Below are 9,223 nucleotides of genomic sequence, written 5' to 3' on the forward strand. Positions count from 1 at the left end.
TTGTTTTCCTTTTTTAAAATTATTTTTAAAGGCTTTTATATTAAACTGAGGGAGTAGAATATTCATGCTGCTAAGTATAGATGTTTATTTATAAAAGAAAATATCTATAAATATGTACAGTACCTTTAATGTTAAAATAAAATTATTGGTGGAATGGTGTTATGCTAGCTCTAGGGTATATATGATTGCTACAGAAACAAATTCAGAATTTAATTAACTCTGAAGTCCTCCTCTAAACAGGGCTTATGTGTCTGTGTAAAGTTCGAGGCAGCCAGCCTGAATCTGTAGAAGAAAACTGTTTGGAGGTGCTGGTGTCCTAGAGAAGCAAAACTGCCCTATCTGAGGCAGACAGACTGTACCACAGGGCTACACATACTAAATTAAGAAGTGGGGAAGTTCATCCAAAGTGCACAGATTAAAATTTTCAATAGGCCTAAAAATGACTCTAAGGCATGAATGAGCCTGTCACTTTTTCTCTGCCTCTTCAGCAAATGATGGATTCACTCTATGCTCATAATATAACCCGTGAGATATGCCTGGCTTCATTGGTTATTCTTCATTCTCAGTCATGCTGAAATAGAGGTTGTGGTTAAACAAATCTGCTTTTATAGAGCAAAGCATTGTGAAACAGAGCTGATTACGGCCTGACACATCGAATTAGGCTGCAGTGTAAAGCAATGCTGATGATTCCATTGTTTCAGGGTCTGGTCCCTCTGCCTGAGCTTTTCTCTGTGTCTCCAGCCACATATGTTTCTCTTTTCCCTTTGTATTAGGAAGCTGGTTTTTTTCGTTTTTTTTTGCTGTTGTTGTTGTTGTTGTTTTGTTTTGTTTTGTTTCTTTCCTTTAATTTTTAAATCTTTCTTTAAATCTATTTACTATTTGTAACTGAGTCCATAGCAGAATATCATTTATAGGCTTCAGAAGAGCTTTGGTGACAAATGCATTAAAGGAAGAGAATCATATTTTTGTCTATCATAATTTTCAAAGAAAAATTCCAACTTTTGCATTGTACAAACAAATGACATAATTTAAACATTTTTAATTTTCATTTAAAAAATATATGTAAGAGGTTAGTGTACCAGCTAATTAAGGTAACTGAGTAGCAATATTTACTATTCTGAATACAGAATTAAGACCCAGAAAATACTGAGTTCCAAGACCTCATGATACTGCATCTCTGTTCTTGCTCTGGAGACACAAGAAGTGCTTAATCTTTCCACTTAGTTGTCAGTCTTTTATGTCATTGGTCTTGATGGGAGATGGCAATGAGTTCCTTGGTCTGCTTCCTGTGTTTGAATATGCTGGCTACACTTTCAACATTATTTCAGTCCTTGCACTGTTAAAAGAATCAAATAAGAATATCTGCTGAGAACAATAACTTTCCTACCATACACTGTTTATTATTATAAGAAACATATCCCATTTTCTATAACTCCATTCACCTTAGAAATCCCTGTTGTTGATTATGTGATTAATTTTTATTTTTTTCACTAAACTGTTTTCCATCTGAAACTCTTTCATTCCTGATAAGCTTTGTTTCAGATGAGAAGTCCAGGACTGCTCAGTCTCCAAGATGAGAGAACAGCATGCCAATGCTTCAGGCACTGAGTCACTGTAAGATTCATCTAAGAAACAAAATCTATTTCTCTGAGCCGCCATGTTTAATTGATACTGGTACTATAGTTAGCTAGCTTAAAACACACTACAGCTTGTGCTGTTGGTGGCAGTCCCTTTAGCACAATGGCACTGAGTGGAGTGGATACGTATGTGCTGGCCACTTATTGACATTTCTACTACTGAGTCTGGCTCAGCTCAAATTCAAAAATCTATGTATAAATATATCAGCCAGTCTGAAATACCTGTGACTATGAAAACAGATTCAACACCTATTTTATCTGGAATAAAGCAAGGTTTGTTTTTTACAGGGAAGTTGAAAACAGCATAAAGCATGGAGAGATTAGCATTTATACAACAGTAATCAGGCACAGATATAAGAAAGATCAATTAAATCAAGTTCATCTATTCAATAAATACAAATGCAATTATACAGTTGTGAAGCTTTTATTTTTTATTTCTCTTTTTTTTTTCTTTTTTATTTTTTCTTCTCTTTTTCATTTCCCTCTTTTTTCATTGTTTTTCTCTCCTCTCTCTCAATGGTATCTTATTATTATACACTCTAGGTTTTCTCTTGTCATTTATTTGGTATATCTATTTTTTATGAGGCCTAACTTACCAATTCAAACTGCTGATTCTTGGCTTGTCAGTGATATCTTGTTGGCAGCACGAAAAACATATATTATAGAAAGACAGACTGAAGCCAATTTGTTCAAAGCTTCTCATCAAGCAAAGAAAACTACTTACATCACTTTAATATAGTTTCATCTGTAGTGAAATTTGCCAGTAAAATAAATAAATAAATAAATATTTTTAAAGTACACTTGTATTGCTTCTCTCTAGAGGCAAGAGAGCAGTCAAAGAATACTTCCACAAGGAAAACACTCAGTTCACCTCTTGAAAGAATTGCCTTCCATAAAGAAATGCCACAGAGAAGTAGGCTGATTCCTAATGTTCGTATCAAATAATAGCATATCTTACTAACTAACAAAACAAATCCAACAAGCTTAAGATTTTCACTGCTATCAGTTACTTGAAAGCCCTATTTATTTATTTATTTATTTTTATTTTTTGCTTTTGTTTTGCTTTTAATTTCGAGAGCTTATTCTTACAAAAGTACAGATTGATAACACAAGAGACCGGTGTTCTTTCTGCAAAAAATGGGTAGACAGTAGATAAATGATGCAAGTTTTCACATACTACCAAGCTAATACTTTAAAAATGTTGTAGTTTTTCTATAATTATAGTTTTTATATATCAAATATACAGTTCTCACTAAAGTCTATGCACAGGGAAAAGGTTTTAGCCTTCTGAATTATGAGATTTTTTCTTTTATCTGAAACATACCAACCAGTTTTTGCATCATGAACCTCTCTGCTGATTAGAAACACTGAATTTCATTTGCTAAGAAACAGCTTTAATCTAGACTGCTCTGGCTCATTCTGTGAGAAATGAAGTAGGACTATGCTTTGCGTATATCTCTTATACCAAGGTTTAAGAAAAGGTCAAAGCAAATTCTCATCACATGGATGAGTATTCTTTATGACAAGCAAGTGAAGAAAAGACATTATTCTGAAAAAGAGTCCAAAATATTTTCATTTACGTTATTCAATGGATCCTTTCTTATAAACACCTATTTTAATACATAAAATAAATTAGCCATCAGCTACAAATGCAGCTCCTACAGTTTTAATGCATACATGTGCAACTGACAGGATAACTGGATAAGTAATTTTTAACAGGAGCATTATACATTGCAGTACTGTGCAGTAGTTTCATTATGCTGTAACAATGCAGGTGACCAGAGAGACAGAATAAATACTAAATTTCAAAATAAACAAAAAATGAAGGTCACATCCATGTTTTCATAATGTTGACCAATAATGTGAACTTTAAGCAACTTGGAAGTACACAAGAGTTTCTACCTTATGTTACTTAAATGAGATCAGTAGGATGTTTTTCACTGACCTCTATTGGAGCAGGATCAGGCTCCAATTAAAGTGCTATGGTGGAAAGCAGTTCATAGTGTCGTTATTAGTTTATTTCAACATCAATGCATTTAAAAACTTCAGGGACAAGTGGGGAAGGGAAAAGGGGAAAGTTTATCCTGGAACTGCTAGTTTAAAATCATGTTCTGTTATGTTAAATATTTTTATACCTTGGTTTCTATATGTGCATATTTTCAATTTCAACAGTAATTATTTATACGAAACTTTTAAATAATTTAGTAACATGAGTTGTATCTATTCCTGATACTACATTCATACAATCAAATTCAGTGCAATCTTTTTACCTTCAATCTGCTTTGTAGTAACCCATTGTGAAGACAGTTAAATAGTATTCCACCTTTGCCAGTTACACATTTCTTATTATCTTTAATAGCTTAACAGTCTCCAAATTGTTACCTTAATCTTTTTTATGGTGATGAGATATTCTTCAACTGTCAACATTTTACATTCATTGTATCTATTAGAAATCTCTATATTTCAAATTATGTCCAATTAATGTAAGAAATAATTACAATGTTACATTTAATTGAATGGAAAATATTGAACAGGTTTCTTTTATTTTTCCTTTAGATGACATTTCCATTGGAAGCACTATGCTTCTAGATATATACAAACATACAGATTTACTGTAATGCATCCTCATAAAAACATTTAATGGTTATGTTGAGTTCTTCAGATGTGATTTATATTGTTCATTGTTTAGAACCATATTCTTCCTATATTATGTAAGCTGATAAGAAGATAGGCTTTCCTTGCTATAGTGTGGGACTCTATGGGTTCTTATGTAAAATAAATAAATAAATAATAAATTATATGCCTCTGCATATAACTTGCATAGTGATGCCTTACAATGGTTTCCCATATACACATGCATACACATAAAAGTACTTGGTTCCATTTCAATCATTTAATTCTCTGCACTGAATTTGTACAATTACAATTTATATATTGTTTTTATATGATGCCACACAAAAGAATTATACCTTCCACACTGATTTGATTGCAAAGTGAGAATAAGCTAAAAAGGCCACAAAAAGCTAAAAGTCTGTAGAAACTATATACTTTGTTATGCACTGGATATGGTTAAAAAAAAAAAAAAAAAAAGACCATTGCAGACAATGTTTCTAGTGTGAGAAAGCATGGAAGGAAGCACAGATGTCTGAAGACATTTAGAAAGATCCATTTCATCTCAAGGAAAACAAGAAAAGAACAAATAGGAATTTGTTTTTCGAGCTTCCAAAGATCATTCACTTCCCTCACACACTTAGCTGAATAAAATCATGACATTTTATTAGCTCATGTAAATTTGCTGTAAATGCACAGCAAAGAATATTTGCAGTTATTTCTGCACAGCCTCCTTCTGACTGAGCTTAAGGCTGATGATGAAGACGAGTCTTCATAGCTAAAGGCAAGATCGCAGTTCATCAGAGGTTCAAGTGGTGATGAACAAGCCCTCTAGCCCTCTAAGGGTCACTTATTAAGGAATGCAAAAGCCACCTGACATTTAGGCTATACGTATGATACCTGTCTAAATTTCCTTCCAAATTCTATTCACTCCAGTTTATTCACAAACTTACAAAATTGGGATTGTGGCATGTAAAAAGCCTTGGGGAGATAGGTACATACCTCAGCGTTATTCAGAAATGTGTTTATCTGATGGTGAAGCCTGACAGGAAATGAGAAAAAGACAATGTGAGCTAGTAATAAACTCAAGGAAATGCCCAGTAAATCTATTTCTTTTTCGTTCCTTCTTTCCTTCTTTCTTTCTCTTTCTTTCTTTCTCTTTTTCTTTCTTTCTTTCTCTTCCTTCCTGAATATATTTTTTATTAATATTAATCAATTAAACTATGGGTCAATGGGTCTTTTAAAGTTTATGAGTTTCTTGATAACATATTCTGTTAAATTTTAACAGTTTTCTGTGAATGCTTTGCTAGCTAATTAAATAGCATCGTAAAATCTATACTTAAAGTTATTAAAAACAACAACATGTGCTGATGTTTTACCAAATTAATTTAATATCATAAAATAAACAGGTACATCAAACAAGTTATTAATATAGCTTTTCTTCCATCAATATCTAGAAGGGATTTCTGTCTTTTTGTTTGTTTTGTTTTTTCAATATCATGTTAATTCAAATATTCTATAAATTTGAAGGTAAAGTAATATTAATGTAATATACTAATTAAAGTTACAATTTCATTTTCAGAAACTCTAAAAATATCTAAAGTATTGGATAAAAATAATTTATATTTTGAAGACCTAGCTTTGTATACAAATAGAACCTTCATTCGTTTCTTGTAGGATTATTAAAGGAAAGATGGTATGAACTGATTTTAAAATGGAAATTAAAATGTAAAATGCTAATTAACAGAAAGAGAAAAAAAGAAGATCTGTACAAACGATGTTTTTTCTGTACATTAAACAAGATTGTCTTCTCTCTCTCTTCTGCCTCTTTATTATTATTATTACTATTTTTTACCAGTTCATCTCCAGGTCAAATCAAGTTCATTTATGTCCAGTAGATTATTCCAGTTAAAAAGAAAGGCAGAGATTAAAGAATATAGCAAAATACTTTCCAATCTGCCATGGATGCAGTATTTAATATTAAAGTCAGGTGACATGAATACAGCTAGGCCTTGGTAGCTAACCTAGAGACCTCCGGGTGTTGAGCTGGAAGAGATGAAGTCTGATTTTGACTTCATAGTATAAACAGAATGTCATCCACCCATCAAAATTCCACCCACAGTGAACCCCCGGCACAGTTAATGATTATAATCTTCACATTTAATCATGGGAACACAGTGACAGGCAAACAAAGGTTAGCAAAACTGACAGTTCAGGCTGTTTGAATGGAAAGGGGGGACTTCACAAGTTTTATTTTAAAACATGTATACTCTTCCAGCAGCACTCTTCAGCATTACATGAGAAGGGTGTACAAAGCCTGGTTGCTTGCAGAAATTGGCAGTGTGCATAATTAACCTTTAAACTGCAGAAAGACTGGAAACTTCGATGCTTTCTTTAAAACAGTTGCTATGCCAATACTACTTTCAAGGTTAAATTAAGCTAAGGGCACTTAAAGGGTAAAGGAAGAAATACAGTACTAACATGTCAAAGTGTCAGAAGAAAAAATGCCATTTTAGAAATGACATAGTTATCTTGTAAGGATATGCTTTTTTGCTCAGGTTAAAGGACAGTGACAACTTACTGAGAACAACATTTCAAGGTACATTTTTATTCTCCATACAGTTCGTTGCTCATTAAATCATATGGGTCCTTTTCATGTGATGGATCCTTTCATTGTGATGTCTGGAAAATTAAAAATTTAAGAACAAATGCAAGTAATTGAAACTTCCTTATATTAAAAATATATATTCCGTGGTCTTTCAGACATGTATGCAGGAAAAATACTCAGTTTTGGTACAGAATAATGAATCAAAGTGTAAAGTTTTTCCTTACAGAAAAAAATTAACCCACCAAATCCCTGCAACAAAGAAGTGACATTTGCAATAGGAAATAAACATTGACCATAACATTCAAATTAAATATTTGAACAAATGGTCACTGGCTCTTTAGCACATTCTGAATTATTGTATTGTTTCTGATCCGCTTCAGGGGGTACTACTTCATATGTACTATTAATAAAAAAAAAAAAGAAAAGAAATTCACACTAGGTTGATAATGTTTATGTATGTGAATATTGCTATTGCAAAATATTCACATGAACGTCTCAAGTCAAAGTAAAGTACAAGAAGAATGAAGATCTACTCTCATGACATGTGAGGAAAACCACATCTCATGTACTCCAGGTGGGTTCCAAGACAACAGGAACAGGCCTGGGGTTAGGGGGTTATTAGCCACAGAGCTAGGGGTCTTACAGGTCACAGGGACTCTCTATCCTGCAAGACCCTTCTGCCTCATATGCCTTCTTTGCCATTTAGAGGGCAACGTGTTGAAGGCTAACATTTCTTCTGCTTCCCAGCCAGACACACCAAGCAGGAGGGAAGTAGTACTGAATGCACATCTATGGCATTGAGGATTCTGAAATGCTGAATGCCCAAAAGCTGCCAGAATAACAGGCAGGGCAGGAAAACAAACAAACAAAAAACAATTACCAGCAATAACCAGGAGTAAAACTGATGGCCAAGAAGGTCTCTTACGATGCTATGTTTCTACTTAATTAAATATGTCAAGTCTAGTTCAAGATTCTAGCCACTAATTGTAACTAAGTTTAATGATTCCAATATGCAGAAAAATGTGTGGTTTGTCTTTTATTAGTTTAAACTATTAAATAACTGTAAAGATCAAATTCTTTACTGACTGGCAATTTCTTTCACTATTTTGCAGTAAAAACTTTCTAAACTTTCATTTTCCCTTTTTATTATTTAAGCTTTTTTATGGCTGGGAAAAAACTACTTCCACAGTTTACACCCTCACAGTAGCACAGAGCAACCAACGTGATTGAAAGGGCACACTTATAGGAAATTCATGGCGTTATAGAGGACAAATACATAAGCAGTGTTTCCTTGCATGCTGCTTCCAGGGTATTATGTTCTGAACAGAGTACAAAATATCTGATAATGATTGGATTTACATGTTGATTTTTTTTTTTTAATACAGATTAATGCCAAAGTAAAAATAAAACAACAACAACAAAACCACAAATAAATTTAAGTATTAAAATCAAAATATTAGAATGATTTTAATTAAAATTAAAAATATGTAATTGCTCACAAAACTTTTTCATACAGTTAAAGTAGTATATTTGAAGTTGACTTGCAGATTAAAGTGTGATGAAATTTCTAGACATAAACGCGTAGTCCTCACAAGAACTGTTTGTCATGGTTACCCTGAATGGTTTAAATTGCTTTGAGAAGGAGCTACCATCTTCCCTTCTGCATTGCAAGATTATTATTGGTCTCTCTTACAACTCTTAGGCATCAAGACAGTAGTAGGTACCACTCCACTGACTCAAATGGTATATGCTTTATAATCATCATTAGGTTTGCCATCATAGATCCAAGTAACTGAGCCCTTGAAACTTGTCTGTCATTACTGTGAACTCCAAGAAATGCAATTTATGAACTCACTACACTTTTGTTTTCACTAAACCACACAAAATTATGGCTCTTTTTAGGGAGGTTTTTTCTCATCGTACTGCTGAAACACAGATCCAACTGTTGAGCTGTTTACATATTCTTTAATCACTACTATTATGTCACAGTGTTGACTTAAAAAAAAAAAGGAAAAAAAAATAAAAAGTCACATTTCATTGTCTTTAGAACTATAAGAAGACAAATACCTATTCAGGAGGGAAAGGAATAAACAAACAAACACAAAAAGATCCTAACTCCAAAACAGAAAGGCGTACCAGACATGCTACAGGGAAGTATGTCAAACAGAAGATTTTCATCGCCATCATTCTTCTGATAGACAGAGAAACCATTTCAGAATAGTGAATTCTTTCTCCTTTGCACACTAATAACTGAACGTTGTCTGAGCTAAACACACCACGAAATGTATTGATTGTACTGTGAGAGATGTCTGACACAGGGAAAATCATTTGCTACAGCTGTGGTCTTGTCATCTAGCACAGCAAAAGA

The 9,223-nt window shown here is 33.1% G+C and overlaps 1 long non-coding RNA gene across 1 annotated transcript; it reads right to left on the minus strand.

Moving 5' to 3' along the window:
* Nucleotides 1–402: 402 nt before the first annotated feature.
* On the minus strand, nucleotides 403–6,918 carry LOC136788095 (uncharacterized). Its single transcript, XR_010827099.1, has 3 exons — nucleotides 6,829–6,918; nucleotides 5,250–5,289; nucleotides 403–1,336 (listed from the first exon to the last, which is right to left on the minus strand). It is a non-coding gene; the product is annotated as an uncharacterized lncRNA (long non-coding RNA).
* Nucleotides 6,919–9,223: the final 2,305 nt, after the last annotated feature.

Source organism: Anser cygnoides, chromosome 1 (assembly GCF_040182565.1).
Source record: "Anser cygnoides isolate HZ-2024a breed goose chromosome 1, Taihu_goose_T2T_genome, whole genome shotgun sequence".
Taxonomy (NCBI): domain Eukaryota; kingdom Metazoa; phylum Chordata; class Aves; order Anseriformes; family Anatidae; genus Anser; species Anser cygnoides.